The sequence below is a fragment of the Aedes aegypti genome, chromosome 2, assembly GCF_002204515.2.
Source record: "Aedes aegypti strain LVP_AGWG chromosome 2, AaegL5.0 Primary Assembly, whole genome shotgun sequence".
Classification (NCBI taxonomy): domain Eukaryota; kingdom Metazoa; phylum Arthropoda; class Insecta; order Diptera; family Culicidae; genus Aedes; species Aedes aegypti.
The window spans coordinates 7,648,493-7,670,817 of NC_035108.1; the positions used below are offsets into that span (position 1 = coordinate 7,648,493).

Genomic DNA, 22,325 nt, shown 5'->3' on the forward strand with positions numbered 1-22,325 from the left:
GTGCAGTGCAGGGGGCAATTCTCCAACCGAAACACAGTGAACACGTCGTTTTTCGGTTTATTGGTGCTTTTCGGTGATGATTAATAACTTCCATTGAATAATTTTTACGTTTTAACCTACTTTTATTCTTTCGGGCATCTTCAAAAAAATTCCGCCGTCCGTACGTCCGTTGAGGCGGCACACTTAATTCGAGAATTAGGTAATTAAGCAAGTATGGGAATCACTTTTATAACTTTTTTTTTGTTATAGAACACGTCAAATTAAAAAAAAAACAGTTAAAATTTTCCGTCTAATTGCCTAAATCGTGAAGATACTCTAGAATCAACGCATTTTATTTCTATTCCTTGCGTTTTCCCACAGTGTCTATAGCATCCACCCTATCGTCCTATGTGTTGTATTCGTAATTCAATTTTGATTGTATGCTTCGTGAGACACATCTACGCAAAAACCTTACGGTGCATAGCAGCATATCATACACACCGATCTTCCAGTATTGCTCGTGTACATATTTTGCCGCACACTATCCCACCATATCATTCGGTCTTTCGTGATGTTTGTGTCGTCGTCATCGTCTCCCCCTGGCGAGCATCGATCTCTCATAGCGACCGACACACCTCCCAGCGCACGAAAACCAAGTCCATCAATTACAACAACTCTCTAGGTTGGTATATTTGTACACACGCAGACGCAACATTCCATCGAAATCGCGCGGGAATGCACCCAACGTGTACCACATGATGTATGCCAGCATACATCTTCCATACCGCTATGTTCCATAATACGAAACGATCGAACGTTTGCCCAAAGGGAGATGCTCTGCGTAAAATATAGCTTCCTGCTCAATACGATTCGGGCGCTCAATGAAGCAAAATAAACAAAGAAACGATCGTTCGGCCCTTTCTGTCATTCATTCGATCGTTCGGTCGTTCGCCTGGGGCGGATGGAGTTTTATAAAAAGTAGAGCACTTTGCGCTGAAAAGCGTAAAGTTCACCGTTGCGAATGATCGTTGTTGATCGTTCGATGATGAGGTGTAAAATGATAAGCTTCGATTCCGCGAATGAAAGAACAGTCGCTTTTGCACGAGACCAAAGTGCTTTTTAGCTACAAATTCTGTTCGCAAGCGATCATGCATGATAAAGCATGGGAGCATAAAACATAAACTAGCATGTGTTGAGTCACGTACACAGCAGCTTAGAGGACATTCCTGTGGCGATTAGTCATATGAAGCGAAACTCATATTCTGGCTGTGAGATGGAAGTAACAACTCTAGGTCATTTGCAGACCGTTTCGTTTTCTAACGATTCGGGTTGTATCTGAATACAAAAGCGACGGGGAACGCATTGCGTTACAATATTTATGTCTCTGTTGTTGTTTACAATGAAGATTCATGTTCTGCTGTCTCCAACGGTTTCGTTTCGGAAGGGTTTTGAATAGAGGTGTGTGCCGAAGCGTATTTTAGCGGCGGCGTATGTTGTCATTTAAACTGGCGGCGGCGGTTTTTGAAATTATCGTTTGAAGCGTGGTCGATAAGAATTTCTATTTCACAAGCTGGTCATGAATATTATATTATTTCAACGTGACTTCCAGGATTCTCGGAAAATTTTCGGTAGGTCCGGGATTGATATTTACTAATAATTATAGCGAACTACTTTCAAAACGCACTGTAAAATTCTGAATAAACTTCAACGGTTCCCGCCAAAATTCTTGATCGAATCTTTGCAATAACTATGGTGAATTCCACATGATTTTCTTGAATCACACTTTCACTAATTCAAAAGACTCCTATACGCAGTGTTGTAAGCAATCACGGTAGTCGACACGTTTTCGTTGAAAATCGGTGCGCATCCCTTAAACATTCACGAAAAGAGCGATCAAACGAATCTTATTAAAAAGGAATCTTTTTAGAAACATAGGTGTCCAATGATCTTTGATAGAAACCAGCACGAATCTCATCAGAAATAGGGGTAGTCGTAGCAGTTTCGCCAATGGAGTGAAATGATCCTTTTTCAAAATCCAGTGAAAATCGTAGATTTCCTGGGGAGTTGTTTTGTATTTTTTGCCAGTTTCACCGATTTCTTGTGAGTTGCTGTTTAGATTACTGGCAGCAAGATATTGAACAGATACAAAAGAGAACTCATAGAACATCATTAGGAACATTGAAACATTTCTAGAAGAACACTTAGGGGTTCCTGACAACTTGACGACATGCTTATTAGATTTATATTTATGTTTATGGTAAATTTTTGATGAGATCTGATTGACCAATTTCTTGAAAGTTATTTGAAAAATCACTTGTTTTAGTAGATTTATAATCAGGTTTTTAGTGTATTCTAGAAAAGATCCATAGCTGATTTGTCTTAATATTCTTTGTAGATTCGTAGAGTTCAGTGAAAAGTTTAACCAAAAAAATATTGGATAATTTTCTAGGACGATCTACTGAGATCCAAGAAAAATGTATTGAAAATCCCTGCGGAGTAACTTTTCATACTGAATCTTGTTGAAGCCTTGTCAGGATTACTAGTTCGTCTAGTACAACAAGGTTTAGGTATTTTTGTAAAATTTATGACGTGGTTCTTGGCAAAATCTTTGATGAATTGCTTGGAAGATGCTTTTTGGATTTATGTCAACAAATTTTGCCTGCTTCAAAGGCAGTACTGGACAGCGTCAATATGAATATAATTTTTAGTTCTTTATCTCGTATGATTGTCATTTATATCGCTGAAATCATGGAAGAACAGCCAATTAACTTATCAAACACATTTATTTCTCGAAATTCTTAGAAATGAAATAGAAAAATTAATAGCAAACAACATTAAAATTACTCCATTCAAGTCGAGTATTATCACCTCGCCCAACGAGACAGAGAATCTTACTTATTCTGCATTCTGCGATCAACCTGAAGGTTATAAGATGATATTTCGGCCATAATGACTTTTAAATAATATCAAACTTATTATGACAAAGTTTCGAATGAGCGAGAAAGTTTCATTTCTTCAATATATTTTCTTACTGGGTCACGAGGAAGACATTTAACGACTGGATGCATCGCGCACTCGAAAAATTCGGGAACCTATGGGATCCACTTTGCATAAGAGTCTTCCCAAGTAACCATGTTTTTTTTTATTAACGGCACTTTACACCGGAAGGGAAATCGATAAATAATGCATTTCAAAATTAAGTACATGGCAGTATTTCGGAGCTTGAGACAAAAAGTTGTTCTGCAGTGTTATTAGAAGATTCTGTCTATAACTTCTTTATGAAATAAACCATAATTTGCGAATGGAAATGTGCATCTTGCCATAGGAAATACGGAAATTCTCAACATATTGAAACCTTGTTAGGAAAACGCATCTTAGGCAGGGAAAAACTTAGTATCACAAGGAATCTGCTAAACATATTACTTGGAACGATTTCAGCGTCATTTCCACATAGGCGTAGTAAAAGTATACAAGCAACCGGGCAAAATAATAAGAAGCGGCTTGACGAACAAATTTATCTGGCGGCGGCGTAAAAAAATCGTCGGCGACGGCGGTTCACACCTCTAGTTCTGAAACCACCCAAAGCATAGCGGATGGTGGGCGGTTTTCAGCCCAGCCAGAAAAGCAAGGTCTTTGACCAAAGGTGGAATATGGAAACATATTGTAAACAAACGATGAATCATCAAAACAAACGCATTGAATGGCTGCAGCAGCGTTCAGGTGTGTTAGTAATGTTACAAACGGGTTGTAACAGGTACACAATATCAACTGCAATAGAGTTGTAATTATCTGTCTGATAGTGAAGGTGCACGTGGGACATGGGATACTTGAATGCGAATCCAATAGTTCCACTTCCATGTTGGTTGTGGTAGTAAATCTCGTCTGGTGAGATTTGCAAAATTTCATACTCATTCTAATAGGCATGCGCCCCAAAATATATTGGTAAATGTATGTGAGCAGAATTCCGAACCGAAATATCACAACCACTATTCGTCTACGGCTGACAACTGTCAAAACGGCAAAGAAAAATTCCACGTGGTCGTCGGCTGATGTTCAAGACTGATAGGCGCTTCAAAAGTCACGTACACGACGAGGTTCACCTTGATGTGGGTAGTGAGACTTTCAATTCTTATCAGCCTTTCGCTACCGGTTGCTATTTTAAAAATTCATAGCTGATTGTGTTAATACGGCAGAAAAATTCCATAAAATGTTTTCACTTTTTAAATAAATATTACACAGTTCATCAGAACATGAATCACAAATAAGATTACAAAATTAGAACCAAATGAGACATTTTTAACAAGCACTGGCTCCGACAATAATTGAATCTTAATGAAATCATCAGTCTCTTGCAGTCTTTCAGAATTGTCTGTAACTCCGAGATAGACATCTTCATTTATGAAAATAACAGCCCGAGGTCTGGCTCATCTCTTAGTAAGTGTCTGTCATGCAAGATTTCCCATTAACCCCATAGCACATTATAGACATCATATCTGCAGCAAAGCATTCACGTTGCACAGTACTTTGAGTTTCAGTATGTGCAATTGCTGACCCATCCCTCAGAGCAAAGTTCCATCGCAACAATAAGTATACAAAGTGAACGTCTGACTCCCATCGGTATCGACGTCTCGTGCGAAAAAATGAAATTTAATCAATCTTCATTCACTCTCTCTTCAGACGTGATGATGCTGCGCTACTATTACATCACCGTTGCTAGCTATCGTTGTTTGGCGCAACTATCTGCCATATTGGCCTTGGATAGAAGGTTGTTGCAGTTATGACGAACTGCACTTTGCGACCCATTGAATCGATTTCCGGGGTTCTGTCGACTAAGCCTCCATTGCCGCCGCATTGTGATGGGAAGCAGCCTTAGCTAGTGCAAATCTAGTTATCTCGCCATCTAAAGATGCTAATATTGATAAGGCTTAATTAATTTCATTGTTTAGAAACTGTTGATTGGAAATCATGATTTGAAATTATACTCATTAACCCTCTAATACCCAAATTTTTATTTTCGATTTTAGTATTATTTTTCATTATCTAAAATCGTTCTAAAAACGTTCTGGGCATTTATTTATTTTTATTCGCAAATTTTTAAATTTTGGTTTTTGATTTTTATAATTTTTGTTTTTGAACATCCCTAGCTTTTTTCATTTTTTCTTGAAGCCTTTTCTAGATGTTGATTTTTGGCAATAATACAAATTTTAATTGTTACGGTATTTTGAAAAATATTAAATTTTTAATATTTTTTCGGAGCGTATTTTATTTTCCGTGTAACTAACGGAAAAACAGGTTTGAAATGATTTTAATACCACCAGGCTCTTCGTTTGTGATAGGTTAATCGTAGAAAAATATAAAAGGTACAATTTTTTATATTACACGTTAAATGAAGCCCAGGCATTTGTAGGTTATATAAGAATGCAATTTTTCAAACAATTTCTAAAAATACAAAAAAGTTTCAAAAGTCATAAAAAATTTTCTTATATGCGTGTTATGAGTCAAGGTATAAGCCAAAAATAAAATCATTTTGATTTCCGAGCTACGAAAAAATACACATAATTCCAAAGTGTACCCCGTCTAAAGGTTGGGTATTAGAGGGTTAAGAGTTTTGTAAGTTACACACATAGTTTATATGTGTGTTTTGAAAGCATCGAATTTGTTGACTCAATATGGATGAATATTACTTTTTCTGCCGTATTTAGAAATGCCGAAACATTTTTAAATAATTGCCAGTGCAGAAGCATAAGGATAGGCCATGTAATCAAACAGAAACATGTGTAGAACATTAAGTGATTTGTATCTTAAATTTTCATAAGTTTCACTTCAATTAACTTGACTTTTAGTTTGCATCATATAAAATTTAGGTTAGTAGAAGTGCTCTTAAGTACACTTAGGCCAATGCGGACGCAAATCCAAGAAAAAGTGAAAAATTTACAATATTTTTTTATCATATTGGGTCCAACAAACGATCTTCAAAAGAAACGCTAACTTTGGAGTACGCGCCAATTTCAATATTCTCAAAAGTCTCGCTAAATATTGTGAGAGAAACCCACTAAGCATCTCCCAAAAATACATCATTGTTTCATCAGAAATCTTGCTAAGAGTTCCGCCGCGTATATCACCGGGAAGATTAGAACAAAGAAATTTTTTTAGTCTTGCTACTGCTCTTGCAGTAAATTACAACAGATACGAAAAATACTACATTTCTGAGATAATCTGGTTTTTTTTGGAGCCTTGATCACTATTCTAAAAACTTTTTTTTAAATTAAAATGGCCTCTAGCGTTGTAGTGAATTCTGGTGCAAAATTCTAGGATCAGAGAAACCTCCAGAGATCATTACGTAACTATTCCACAAGTTCTTATTGATATTCTTTCAGATCTCGAGGAATGCTTCAGGAGATCTAGTGATTTCTCCAGAGATTCCTTCTCGAATATTTTCAGGGACGCTACCAACGATTTCTCAAGAGATATTTAAAGGAATTTCTTTAGAATTTGGTGCAGAAAATGCTTCCAACGCTACGACCTTCAGTAATTTTCACAAAGACTTCTCTGAAAAAATCCTACCCATTATCCCAGCATTTCCTCCAGATGTTTTTTTCACTGATGAGCAATTCTCGCTGAACCAGGTCGCCATCGGCACCCATCGTTAGAATTCCAATTTTATGTCATTGTTCGCTAGTTTTCGATAAAACTTAAGGGTGGTCCTTTTGGTTTTCTCAAATTGATGGACCCCTCGTACGCCAGCTGGCTAACACAGTTTGCAAAAAAGCCCATTTTTTTTATAAATCTTGGGTATTTCTTCACGTGATATGTCTCATAATTCCCTTGGAACACATAGCTAACTTAGTGGCATCGTATAGAGGTATCCTATCTGCCTCAATACTGAATACTGCCTCAATTATTACATGTATTGCTCCGATCATTCATATATAAATTTCTTCAGGGATTCTGTCAGAATTTCTGCTAGGATTCTATTCAAAAATCTTGTAGGACATTATTCAGAGATTTGAATGTTTTTCAGTCATTTTAGTAATTTATTAAATAAGAATTTCATCAAGAATCCAATACTTCTAAAAGATATCATCTTAGGAATTCATCAAGGTATGCTTAGAGTTGACACAAGTTTCATCGGATACATCGGATATATCGGAAATTTTCCCATAAAAAAACCTTGACATTTCCCTGACGAAGACTGGCAAAAAAATTATTAAAGACTTATTTAAGAAATTTAAAAAAAATGAGCCATTCCTGAAGAAATTTGAATTCTTGAAGATCTTTAAACGGGAATGTTAGGGAAAGTCCTAGGGATATATGGATAAATTTCTAGAGGACTTGGAATTTTCTTTAAGAATGAAAAGATTTTTGGAAGGATTCCTGATTTTTAGAAAAAATCCAGATTGAATTCATGAAGGTATCTAAAAAGAAATTAAAAGTAATTCAAAGTTTCTAAATAATTGAAAGTTCGTGAAAAATCATAAGTAAAACACGTGAAAAGATCTTGGGAGTAATATGTGAAATAAATCTACAGCAAAACGAACAGTGAGGAATCAAACTCCCATGTCGTGGTTCCTGTTAGGTTTCATCTTGTTCGTTTATTTTTGTTCAAAGTTCTTCGAAGTTGTTATTTCCAAGACAAGATTATCACTATCAGCCTTGATTTCCCCAAGATATAATCTGTTCAAAAATACAAAACGCCCTCCAAGGAAATTTTCTGGGTGCGCTACTGATGTCCATCAATCTGAGTTTCATTTTAAGAGAGAGGTTATTTATTTTCTAACGTTCGAATAGAATATTTATTTACTTCATATCTGACTTTGATGATTAAAGGCACTTTCAGATCATTTGATTAGCATTCTTGGTTTTCGAGGGAATTCAAACAAAATCACTTGTTTTTCTTAACAATTTAGAACAGAGTTATTTTTTAATTGAAGTGAAAAATACTTTGAAATTAGATTTTTTGTTCAGGTGTTTTGGAGCTAAACTCCTATCTTTGAAAATTAATTCATGAAAAATAAAAAATTCGTCAATGATTTTGGATTTTGTCATGGACCAATTTTTTAAACCTGGAAATATCAGGGAATTCCATTTTTGTAGATGAATAGACACCCTGAAGAAGATCAGAAATGTTTGCCAACTAGTTCTCCAGTTTAGTGCCTTTGAAAAAGTAGGTAATGGGAGAAGTCGGCCATCTTTGAATTCCGAGATGTTTCACCTCAACAGGTGGAATCATTTCGAAAGATATTTATTGGAGGTTTATTATTATATATATTGAGTGACGATTACTTCTACTATGACTAAAGTTATCTTTTTAAAAGGACACTAATGTTACTGTAAAATTGACGTATTCGTTATTGTAAGTAGAAAGTAGAAGTAGACGTTCAAAAACAAACCCACAACCATTAGCATCGACCAAAAGACTTGGGAGATTCAAAACTTATATTCTGAACGTACCTGTATTTCATACTATAATGTGAGCGACGGATTACAAAACAAGATTAAACACGAAAAATAATGAAAACCCACACTGAACAAAGAACATTTTATTTATTTTCCCCTTTCGACTTTTCGACAAGGAAGATAGGGGAGGGGAGTGATAAAAGTAAACTTGTTCCGGCCTTAGGGTTTCATAAAATACTTAACAAGGAATCCGCAAAGTATAGAAATCTGACATGGATTTGACAAATCTGACAAACAATATTTAAAGACATCAGTAGAAAAAAAAACATTTTCAAACGAAATGAACTAAAACGTTAATGCTTAACTATTTTCTTACCAAAGATTAGTCATAATGCGGAGTAGAATATTTAAATATTTTAAATAATAAATATTCGAACTGTTTAGTGGAATCTATAAGTAAATGAAAACCGAATGTAGTACTTTAGTGGAATTTGATGGTATAGTACATAGTTTGGTTTCCAGTACAGTACTGACCCGATTTTGTCAGCCCCCGATTTTGTCTGCCCCCGATTTTGACTACCCCCGATTTTGTCAGCTTCTTGACCCGATTTTGTCAGCCTGTTTTAAATTTATCAAAAAATAGTTTTCGCCATGTTTTACTATATTTTCATTGAAATTGATGATGATGATTAATGTCATGCACGCATGGGCGTAGCCAGAGAGGGCAATGGGAATGCCTCCTCCCCTTTGGACGATGCTAAAAACAATATTACGGGAATTAATCATGTGTTTGTATTCTTAAAAGATTGTCTCCAGCACTGATATTTATATAATTGTTACATGATGATAGATTGGAAAACTTATGGAGTATACCAAATAATCAGCCTTTTGAAAAACTTCTTGCCATAAATTATTCGAAGGGTTTATCAAATCTGTTGGGAAACTCAAAAAGGTTCTACAAAACTTATTGTCAGCAGAATATTATCATTAGAGTAATCGGATAAAACTCCTCGTATTTCCCACAGGAATTCCACTCGAGATATCATTCATAATCCTCCAGATATTTCTCCAACGTGTTTCTCCAATTATTCCTGAAATTATTCTATAAATCGTTCCTGTCTGTACCTCGGATTTCTCCAGAGATTCCTCAACAAAATTTAAAGGTGTTTTCTGGAGGTGATTCTAGAAATTCTTCCATAAAAACTAAATTGAGTTATGCCAGTATTAAACCAAATATTAAAAGAGTTATGTACAGCGATCTCAAGTATCATAAAACTGTGTTTCATTACTAAGCAACTTGGCAATTCGCTAGTTAAATCATGCTTAAAATATAAAAAAACGGGATTCATACAGCCGAGTTTATGACAAAAAAAAACATGTGTGTAGGTTCATTCATGAATTCCTCCGAAAATTTCTCTCAATACTATTTCAAAAAATAATCTATGGATTCCTGTTGAAACTTTTTTTTTCAAAAATTTCCAAGCAATAATTTTATAAATTGTTCCAGAAACATACTGGGTACACCGAAAGGGTTTTGCGTCTAAATTAAAATTTATTTTTGCTTGAACTTAAACTCGACCACAAACTTCACTCAAAATTCTATTAGAATATTTTTATTTTTCAAGTGATTACTTCAATAACTATCTGCTTTTAGTCCTTGTTGAATTCATTCCATTTTTATCTTCAGTATGTCTCGAGATAAACTTCAAAATTTGCTCACGAGATTTTCAGAAACTTGACTAGGAATTTTACCAAAATCATTTTGAAGCATTAAATCATCCCTTAGGTATAGGAATAATTTATGAGATTTATTCACAAATTCATTTTATATAATTTATGAATACTTCTGCGCTAAAAACCCAGCAACAAAAATCCATGAAAACTAAAGAAAATTTCTTGGTTTTCATACAGTATGAAATATTTTTACATACATTCCATTTCCAAACATTGAGTTTTAAAACAATGTTTAGGAAAAATTATGCGAAAACTCCGTTTGAAACATTCTTCAAATTATACTAAAATGAATTCCAAGAAGAGCTTCGAGGCAATTATTTATGCTATTTCGAAGGAGTTTCTAAATCAAGAGGAATTTTGATGTGCACCTCTTTAGGAGTTTCTGTGTTCTGTGAGAAATTCTTAGATAATTCATCGATCATGTATAACTAGGAACTCATGTTGATTCCATTTGTCTTACTGGACAAAGCAAAATTGCCGATCAAAGGGACCACAACAAATCGAATCTTTGGAATTTTTCCAATAGGTAAATCTGCAAGACTTTAAATAGACCCGTCACTCAACACTGAAATAAGACGCGTTTAGGACTTTACTTAGCTTACTATGAAAAAATACGGTGGGTATCTTTTATAGTTTTATGTTTCATACAAAAAGAGTGTCATGTAAAATGATCGTTTTGTCGTGAAAATCTTCGTTAAGAACCGATCTTACCAGGAACATGATAAAATGACCCGATTTTGTCAGGTTCCCCATTTTGTCAGCCTAAAATTCATCGAGGGGCTGACAAAATCGGGTCCTCACTGTACTCAAATATTTCAAAGGTGGCTTAGTTATATCCTTGAGATAAAAATTTGAAAAGTTCGTATTGACCTGAATAATTGCCGTTTTGTAAATATTGTTCGCCCGGGTTCTTCAATTGATAAGTTAGTTAATAGTATATTTGGGTCTTCTTTTGCTTTGGAGTGTAAAATTTGTTGTAAGAATGTTTTAAGAACTAGAATTTCGGTTGAATAATGCGCGATGAATTAATAGTATTTTTCTTCAGATTATTTCAAATGCTACCTGTGATCAGCGTTGCCAACCTTCCAGATTTGTCTGGAATATTCCAGATTTTTGAGGCCCTTATTTTACAAAAATCTAGAAATCCAGATAAAATTTTCAACGAATTTTCCGGACAAAAGATTCAAAATCTTGTAGATTTTCGAAAAAATGACTTAGCATGCCTGCCTGTGATAGTTTTGTTTAATAAAATAACCTAATACATAAAAATAGAACAATAATCTCTAAAAGTCTCTCTAATAAAGAAAATTCATTCATTCATTCATTCAACAATAATGGCGTAAGAATCAAATGTGTGAAAATCTGTGCTAGTCCTACTATCTGGTGTCCCAGATTCTTCTTTTTCTCTTTGGAATTATGTCCCTACTGAGACAGCGCCTGCTTCTCAGCAAAGGGTTTTAGGAGCACTTCTTCAGTTATCAACTGGAAGTTTTCCAAAGTTTGACAGGTACGATTATACAATGCCCAGGAAAGTAACCATAGACTAAGTAAATATTTAATCTTCTTCTTCTTCTTCTTGTTTTTGGAATTTACGTCCTCACGAGCACAGAGCCTGCTACTCAGCTTAGTGTTCTTATGAGCACTTCCACAGTTATTAACTGAGAGCTTTCTTTGCCAAAGTTGCCATTTTCGCATCCGTATATCGTGTGGCAGGTACGATGATACTCTATGCCCAGGAAAGTCAACAAAATTTCCTTTACGAAAAGATCCTGGACCGTCTTAAATGTTATTTCCAGTGCAACCCATGGTTTCTGATATCAAGAAAGCTTATATAACATAATGAGCCCTAGTTTGAACGTAATATAAATTTCCTTATTTGAGAATGTGCGACTGTTAAAAATCATGAATATTTGAGAGTCTGTGTCGTGAATAATTTAGTTTTTTTTTATTTTCATGTTTTTTTTTCATTTGGTACTTGGTTTCCTTCAAGTCTGAGTCTCTTTTGGTAATTTCCGTAAATATTTTGAACAATTCAACCGCCTCCGTCAACCAATCAAACAATTTATAAAACATTTTAATTTATTTGTAGATGTAAATTTAATCGATCTCGGTTCAAGATTCTGAAATATATACTAAATAATCATCAATTTAACGCAAATACATATTAGAGAAATAGATTAATCATTATTTATCTAGCTTTACTATCAGCATTCGCAGCATTATTTAAAATTATTTGAAAATTTCGCGCCATTGATCATGCGTAAAAAAATCCAGCAATGATTCAAAACAAACGACACAGTCATATCGGAACACACCCATCTGTCGTCCTGACAATGCCCTCGCTTACGTGTCACGTTGCTGGAATCATTTCTTTCTCCTGGTTTCAAGTATTCTCCAGTTGGTTCTCGTTAATTCCCGTTCCCAATCATGCCAGAATAATGCAACATAATTATATCCATGTAAAGCCATAACATTATCGTACACAATGTTGCAGCTGCCCCGTTCGCCTCACTACAGTATGCACTTGGGTTATGCTGCAGTTGCTCCAGTGTGAGTGCGCGGTTCCAGTTTCCTCTGTTTATGTAGTGGTTTTTCCAACACATCAATTCCCACAACCAGCAATGCTGGATGGATATCAATTCTGTGCACCAGTGGTGTATTAGTGCAGCATAGTTTTCCATTATGGTCGGTTGGGTTGACTCGTTTTTTGCTGTGTTCGCTGTTTTGATGTTGGAAACTCTCTCACACACAACGAGTCATTATTGCGATACAGTTGTCGCATCCGAGTGGATCCATTTTTCTCGCGTTACGAAAATCCCATTTTTGGGAAATTGAGTTGCTTACGTGAAACGATCCGTTCAAGTGACTGGAGAAGAGTTGATTTTTCTTTCTGGTGCATTCAAGTGACGTTTGATGTAAGTGCAGTTTCGTTGAATCGTGCTCTAATTTAGTGCTTTGGAGAAAATCAAGACGATATCTTTAGGTTGATAGTGCAGTAGCACGTAATCTAGCGTGGTTAGAGGCAGTGTGGGAAAGTCTCGACTGTGAGAAGAAATCAATCTGCCATACGGCAGTGGGAGACTAGTGGATCATAGATATAGATATTGGAAACTCTGGGAGAGTGGCGAAGGAAAAATTGATTTAATATAATACAAGGCAAGAAAGCTGCTTTTGTGGTGTGGATTGTGAATTTAAACGTGGATATTATCAAGTGCATTAGGGATTTATGATTTTACGTGATTCAGTTCAATAATTTGGATATATATTTTGAACATCTGGAAACCTGTTCCCTCAGTTCTAATAGGTAAGATACTTAATGTTTCTTTTCATGGAATAATAAACACATGCTTTTCCATCCTTCGTTCAATATATTCCCTAATCTTGAATCGCATCGCCTTACAGTGTAATCGCCATACAATGATAATTAGCGAAATCGTTTCCCATTTTTAGTTTCCCATTCACTCTCCCGCGGAGATGGAGATCTAAAACACCTAGACGGGAATCAATATGGGTAATGCTTCTCGGTTGAAAGTGAACCAGAACATCAACGGCGCCTTCCCCACTTTACTATGTACTAGGGCGGTTCAAATTACAAAAAAAGTTTGAAAATCCAATCTACCTTCCCGAGCAGAAGAAAATAACTTCTGAATGCCAAACTAAGGTATTCCATTCCAGATAATTTCCAATACTTACAACTGATAATTGGATCAGATATTGTAATACCTCAATAATACTTGATGGATTTTCATATAAAATTGAAATTTTTCAATAGTAGTTCAATACCTCCAGCAGACCTCAATAGCTGTCTAATACCTAAATGAAGTATTTTTAATTGTTTTGAAAGATTTTTATCAATACCATTTTAATACTAAATTGATGTATTGACAACTGAACAATACCTATCTTGGTATGATATTAAAATATGGTATTAATAAGTTATTCGGGAGTTATTTGTCCCTCCTCGGGTTACAGTGCCACCGATAAAAATAGCGTTCTGTGGTTGTGATTTAACGTTGACCCATAGACAATGAAGGTTTATATAAAAATTAATGTTTTAATCACAATAACTTGCTTTATAGAAGTATTAGTTTATCATCTTAAAGTGAAAGTTCTATCTTCAAATCGTAATGAAAAAAGTCGCTGAAGACAGCAACTCAATAAGATGGATAGGTGAAAAGATATACATCAATTTGTTTGTTATAATTTTAATATATATGGGTTTAGCGTCTGGAAAACTTTGGTAAAAAATACAAATAAATTTTGCTCAAACTAGATTCGTTTCTTCTATAACTTTTTACAATAAAGCTTGAATAACAAGGATTACAAATTTAAACTACCATCAACTTGAACATGACACTTCTACCGGTGTTAGAAGAATTATTTTTTCGTTATACATTTTCATACAAACCTCGTATGTGTTTTTGAGTCATCATTAAATTCTCATCAAAATGGATATAGTAATTTACGGAACAAGTTGCAGAATGATGATTTTTACAGCTCGAGTCGTAAATTTATCCTACGATGCTTGCCGAGTAGGATAATTACGACGAGTGCTGTAAAAATCGAGTTCTGCAACGAGTTACGTTCAACATTTTTTGCAATTTCGTAGAAGACAACTTGAGGGTAACAGACATTAGATCGGAATGCATTCACCATTATTTTACAATTTCTGAAAAAATGTTGTGTTATGATTCATTACGCAACTCAAAACAGCTGCGTAATGAGAAAGCGTTGCGTAATGAATCATTACAGCACTGGTTTCAGTTGCGTAATGACTATTCCCGCACGGCATACTTCAGTGCAGGAGAGTAGGTCGTTTCATGACAGATTGGCGTGATGAAAAACAGCCAATTACGATGAGGAATTGCAAAAATAAAATTAAATAGCTCTATTTTTATCATAAGGATTATAACAAATATATGAAAGCTAGAATTTTCAAACTTTTATGAACCGCCCTACTATGCACTGTAATTGGTGGCGTGCAGCCCATCTCCATCAGCTCAATTATTTTCCCATCTCTGCCGCTATCCCTCGCCACCCTTGTTGTGCACCCCTCATATAGAAAACTCATTTTTATAGCCAGGTAAAAACAGCGAATCGTTCCTGGACTCGCTATAGTATTGCGTTTTGCGGTTGCAATTTTTTTTGGTTTTCCTCCCGTAACGAACGACGAATGGACGCCGATCGTTGGGTTGTGGGGATGTTTGTTAGGATTTTGGCTATAGGAGGATTTTTTTTCCTATTGGAATGATGTTTTCAGTGCACGTCGAATCATTTCAATCCAATTGGAGTGTACGAGATATGGTTATGTATTTTAAATTATATTTTGTATAAGTTGAATGGATAGGAAGGATGATCTTGATTGTAAGGATGATCTTGAATGGATAGGAAGGATGATCTTGATTGAAATCTTAGCTGTTGTTCAATTGGATTTGATTAGTTATTTTTTGACATGATAAGGTGTTTGAAAAGATTATCAGCTATTTCTGGCTTTTTCATCTCAATTGTTCTTCTGCCAAGAAAACTTCTGGTCAAGTAATCTAAACCTTAACTGAACAAACCAAATTAAGATGAAGTATTAAAGTTCAATTAGTGTTTTTATTAACCTTAGTAAGGGTTTCGGGTCTTTTTAGACTTATTCAGGGAGTCTATTACCTGGAAGAACCTGGAAAACCTTGAATTATCAGGGAATTTTATTCATCCTGGAAAAAAACCTGGAATTTTCAGAGAATTCATATCCCAGAGCAACCATTATTTGTCAGAAAACTCTCTTCATTCGAAAAAAAAAATTCGGCTGCGCCGCTCTCAAAACACTATATGAGCTGTTTTGATCCTGAGTAAGGATCCTTTCGAGTATGAAATTGTATCAGCTTACCAACAGATTGATGTTTTCAATGTCTCTATATTTATTCAGTAAAGAACTAACAAACATATCTAGGACTGGTAGCATGTTTTTTTTAGATATCATTTTATATGCATGCAAGTCTTTAAAAAGACTCTATTTTTGAGAAGGTGAAGTCTCTATTTAAACCAAAATAGTCTCTTAAGTCTATTTTTCACTTATCCTGCTTGCAGGTAATTGAGATGCAAAATTTCTTCTCATATTTCTCGAGAACAGCTTCAGGAATTATCCTTGTGGTTTCTTAGAGATTTTATCAGAAATTCTACAATTCTGAGCATTTCAACGTTATTACCTCTAGTAATTTTCTCAGAGATTACTATCCTAGGAATTCCTCCAGATATTTTTTCACTAACTATTCAACCGAATTCCCACAGAACAAGAATAGCCGACAAAAATTTCAACGCCATTTCATCTACGGTTATTCCAAAGAATAGCTCTTCGAGTGAATCTATGTTCATATTTCAAATAATTCCTAAAATTCAACCTGTGTTTTATTATTAGGTTCCTTTAGGTTTCTTTTTTATAGGAATTGGTCCAGCATTTCGTCCAAGGTTTACTGGAGCTCATCCAAACATTTTCCAACGAATTTCTCAAAAAATCCCCATGGAATATTGAAAGTTCGTTGAGGGTTCCACACCAGTTAACACTACAGCATTTTTTGTGAATTCCTCCGATTGTAGGAATAATTATTCCTACACAACTTTTTAGGAATTTCGTCCTGTTTTTATGATTTTTTTTCTTTTTTCTCAATTATCTTAGCAATAATCTTGGAAATCTTCTAAAGGTTTTTCAAGAGTGAGTCTTCCTGAAAATCCTCTTTCATCAAGGGTGACCTAAGAAATTACATAAGTAACTGTAACAGAAGGTAGCCTGAAAATTGGTTTAGGAATACGTCACGAATTTTTCTCAGCTTTCTGGAAAACTTCATTCAAATTTCCGTAGAGAAAACTTTTGGAAGAATGCTTAAAAAAAGTTTTGAAAACATCCTTGAGAAATCTCTTAGAATTAATGGAGGAATTTCTTAAGAAATCTTAGAAGCAATGTCCGGAGTAATTCCAGAAGGTATCCTCAAAAAAAATTGTAGTCAATATCTTAAAAAAAATCCTGGACATCTGGAGAAGTTTCTGGTTGAATATTACAACATGTTTGAAACGGGAGTCTTGGGGGATGTTCTAGAAAAACTGAGTGAAGAATCACCAGATAAAATCCTAGAGGACTAAGGGCTTTTTCGAAAAATATCTGAAATAATATATGAAGGAATTTTTGATTTAAGCCCTGAGATATTTTTTGCAGGTCGAATGCCTAAATTTCGAATACCAAAATGTTGAATGCCAAAACGTAAAAAAAATCGAATGTCGAAGGGACAAATGAAGAAAGAAAAAATGCGAATATCTGATGTAACGTAAAATATTTGCATTTTGCTTTTAATAATGTTTTGATAAGTCAATACAGTAAAAAATATACTTCTTTAATGTTATTACTGTGATACTATAATTTTTAGTTGGTCTTGGAAGGGATAGTAAAGAAATCGCAGTTTTTTAAGACATCTATTTTTAATTTTCAGGTTACAAAAACATTTTCTCAGTCTCCCATCAAAGGTCTTATTTAAGTCAAATATTGCAAAAAGAAGACGAAGGGCATGTATTGATATAAACTTTTAAATAAACTATAGTTGGATTGAAAGGGTTTCCTACTTAATTTGGTTTTCATTTACTCATCAATTCATACTTGTGTCGTTTTACCATTAACCCTCTAATACCCAACCCCGCCTTCAGACGGGATACACTTTGGAATTTTGTGTATTTTTTCGTAGCTCGGAAATCAAAATGATTTTATTTTTGGCTAAAATCTTGACTCATAACACGCATATAAGAAAAGTTTTTTCTGACTTTTGAAACTTTTTTGTATTTTTGAAAATTGTTTGAAAAATTGTATTCTTATATAACCTACAAATACCCGGGGTTCATTTAACGTGTGATATAAAAAATCGTACCTTTTATATTTTTATACGATCAACCTATCACAAAAGAAGAGCTTGGTGGTATTCAAATAATTTTAAACCTGTTTTTCCCATAAATACACGGAAAATAAAAATATTTCCAGAAAAATATTAAAAATTTAATATATTTAAAACTAGCGTAAAAAATTGAATTTTTATTATTGCCAAAAATCAGTAACTAGAAGAGGCTTCAAGAAAAAATGAAAAAGGGTAGGGATGTTCAAAAATAAAAATTATAAAAATCAAAAACCGAAATCCATAGATTTGCGAATAAAAATAAATCATTGCCCAAAACGTGTTTAGAACGATTTTAGATAACTAAAAATGATATTTAGATCGAAAATAAAAATTTGGGTATTAGAGGGTTAAGTACTATTTTGCTTAACTACAAAAATTCTCTACAAAAAATAAATCAATATTTAGAACTCAATTTGATACTGCACATTGGAAACTTGCTATAGATCTTGATTTTTATCTATGTAATCCTAAATATTTGTTCTCTGAAATCAATCAACGATCTAATTGTGCTTATTAAAGAATAGAATGAGTAACTTTTTGAAGAATAAAGAATTCTCTAAGTATCAATAAGAATAATAATAAAGAATTTAAAAATTCGATTTTTTTAAAACTTAAATACATTGAAAATTTTACTGTTTTGCCGTTTTCCAATAGTGCTTTGAGGTGATTTTTCCGTCCAAAGAGAAAAATATAATAAGTATTAGAAGATTGGCTCGTTTTTCTGGCTTAATAATTTGTATAGAGTGAGAAATTGCTGAAAATCTTCAAAGTCGTTTTTCTGCAAAGCTCCTTTTGATTCTATTTAGTACACGTTTTCAATTTGTCTCTGGTTGCCATATTCTCTGGAAAGAAAAAAACAAAGTATTTACTGTACTGGCAAGTATACAGTACACAAGGCCGATTGACCTGAAAATTGAACTGCACGTTGAAAAAAAAAACTTCAAATTAGATTTGTAAATGAATCATCAAATTCTATGCAAAAGAATCTTAATTTTTAAAATCCACCCATTTTGAAAAAAATGACCAAATTCTGATACTTAGCTATTTTGAAATCAAACAATTTAGGATAAGTATAATCTTCTACAAAGTTTTGCTGCTTCCATACTCTTGAATAGAATTTGATTTATTTCTCGTAAAACAAATTTCATGTTATTTATGAGTTATATTTGCCCCCTTGGCACCCCTCCAAATCCGGGCCTGCTTTTATCTGGTGTTTATCATTGTCAACTTACCGTATGTTCACGTTGTCTTCAGAATCGATTAGTGATTTTTGGAACTATGGTTGCATGAATCGCATCACTTACCAAGCTATGATCCGTCCCCATTAACAAAACTCCTTCCCATGACAGCCATGGAGATGCAGAGGTGATCTCGAACAAGTAACAATAGATCCCAAGTAGCACACGAAACATCTTCCACAGAGATGCTTTTCAAAAATCGTTTCAATCGCGTATCAATAAAAGCATCTTGTAACTTACTTGGTTCTAGTTCAGTTGCATAACAATATCAAGGATCACAAAGTTTAATTTCCGTTTCAATGATCATGCATTTCACTTCTTGTTTGGTACTCAACATTTTTTTTCTCTAAAGTATTTTGCAGCAGATAAGCAATTTCGAAATTAACTTAAATATGTTGCAAACAGACTCCGTCTTTTTGCGTTGCTATTCAGTGCAATTGTAAGACATATTTTCAACCACTGACAACTTGGATTAGTTTCAAGAGATTATTTTATTCTTGAGTTGAGACAAACTGTGTTGCTTGGGATGTTACACTAATATTCCTTCCCTTGTTATTGACATCCTTATTGACTTAATAATGTTTGGAGTTCTCTAAAGTGCACATTGAAGATGGAAAGCTACTTCCAAGCTACATCTGTTGATTCCTTGTGCACCTTCGATTATTCGGGACAATCACGGAGTAGCAACTACCAATTGTACGGTCATCAGTGCTTATGCTTATGCTTGATTCAAATCCAATTGAACATACACACTAGGACACTTTAAAGTGAATATTGAGACGAATATGAAACAATTTGCGTTCTACTTGGAGGTGATTTCAAGAACCCCACTCCATGCCACAAGTGTCAACAGTGGAGTCATGGTACCGAATATTTCTGCATGATTATGCATGCATAATTTTCGGAGGGTCTTCTCACGATATGGACGTCTATAATGTGAAGCAACAAACCAAAAAAAGTTTGAGTTGATTTGATTATAAAAAACACCAATTTTCTTCCAAAAACACGTGATCAGACTAATCTCGTCACATTCCTCATTAAAAATTCCTACAGGATGTGCTACAAACTCATTAACTGCAGCTCCACAATGGCGCCAACCCATTCGCAATCCATTTGGTTCAGAAGTCATTTTACATCTCATAAAAGGCTCCGGAACGATGCCCGTCTTTAGTCTTGAGCGTGGATCGATTCTTGCCTCTGGCAGCAGCAGCACCATGCAGATAGAGGACCATAAATGGCGGTGTCATTTTTTTTTATCATTGCATTCGCCCTCGCACTGTCAGCATCCGTAAAAGTAGTGCAATGGTCCTACGCAAGACAAGACTCGTTTTTTTATATGTTTACGAGTTGCAAGTTAAGAGACTCTTTGGTCGGGTTTCTGTTGGCTTTGTGGGCAAACATGGCGAACAATGAAAGGCTGCTGGAAAGTTGATTCATAACTGGAATTTTATTGCGAGGAGAAGCCAGATGGTTTGATTTGTGAAGGAATTTTCTAGTGTAGATCTGAAATTTATTGTTATTGTTATTTTCCTGGCTTAATTCGATTAAAGACATACAGAAAACGGTTCTCCGACATTACCCGGAAAACCATTACCCGGAATACAATTTACCGGAAAACCATTACCCGGAAAACCATTTACCGGAATGAACCATTTACCGGAAAATCATTACCCGGAAGGACCATTTACCGGAAAATTATTTCTCCATTCCTCGACTTTTTTCATTAACTTCCTTTTAATCGATTTACAGTCATTCAGGTCAGTATGTTGACTTAAAAATATTTAAAATGACAGGGGGTGCTTCAAAAAAGATAAGCATCGAAGAGGAGTCTAAGATATCTTCATACTTGATCATGCCAATATGCACTATCTTCATATATTTGCATTTCATAGATAATTCACCCTTCTTTTAAAAATAAGCTGTTCTTCCAATTTATCTTTGCAGCTTGACCTGGCTGAACTGGCTAAATTTGGCTACAACTATGTAACTTTACTTTTAACATGCGACCGTCGGTTCTCCAAGTGCCCAATAATAAATGTTAAATTGGGTGTGCTACTTTTTGCCGAGTGTCAATTCACCGAATGTCATTTCCGCAAACGTCAATCAACCGAATACAAAACCCCCGTATATCCCTTTTTCTACAATGACCCATTTCGGGTCATCTGATATTCACCCTTCTTTATTTGGTTGGCTGTTCTTTTGACTTCCACCAATCTCGGCATTTTTGGCAAAATGGTTTTATTCGAAAATTTCCAAATATCTTCTTCTTATGCTGCTTATTGTTCTTTCTAGTTTATCACCCTGGCCTTGAATTTGAGATACAGCCATGCAGAGGTATGACATTCGAAGAAAAATAGCACAATCAAGCAAATTCAAAGGAAAAGTAGATCTATTGAGGTTTAATATTTTGGAATCCAAAGATGGACGTCACAATGGCTCTGCACTGTTTTGATTTTGCATGGGACTTTGACGTTTACTGGCCTTGTTGTTTACTAATTTCACAGAAGAGTAAAAGTGACCGAATGATTTTTGTACAGAGCCCCATAGGCCTTTACATTGTTTTGATTTTGTATGGGATTTTGACATTTACTGGCCTTGTTGTATAAAAAATTCATGAAAGAGTGAAAGAGAGAAGTACATTTTTGTGCAGAGCCCCATAGTGCCCTACTCTTGATCACTAAAGCACATTTAGGGGCCTATTTTATATGTCGAGTCGATCACAATGACTCGACTGGAGTCACTGTAGACCATAACATTCACTCGACACAACTCTGTTACTCGAGTTTTTAACGGTAGTCACTCTATGTGACTGAATTACTAATGAAGTCGACGGATGACATCTGAAATAGTCATGCTTGCTTTGATGAACAGCGAGTCTCATGAAATTGCTCGATTTATAAAATAGACCCCTTAGTTGCAATTTGATTTTTTTAGCTTTTCTCAAACCATAAAGCTAAAATGAGAATTGCACTGTTGCATGTTGCTTCCCTCGCAAGATCAATGTTTTTTTTTTATTTTGATACAGTATTAAAATTGGATTCTAAACTGTTTTAACTTT

General features: G+C 34.8%; 1 protein-coding gene across 3 annotated transcripts in view; it reads left to right on the forward strand.

The window, feature by feature from the left end:
* Positions 1 to 22,325, forward strand: part of LOC5579871 (autophagy-related protein 13 homolog) — a 128,052-nt gene that overhangs the window by 13,776 nt on the left and 91,951 nt on the right. Inside the window, exon 1 of one of the 3 annotated variants that reach the window (XM_021839846.1) lies at positions 12,857 to 13,414. The exons of the other annotated variants lie outside the window; for them this stretch is intronic. The gene's annotated coding sequence lies outside the window, so the exon portion shown is untranslated. Of the gene's footprint in view, positions 1 to 12,856; positions 13,415 to 22,325 lie in introns of those variants that run through there. 3 annotated transcript variants of the gene reach the window in all.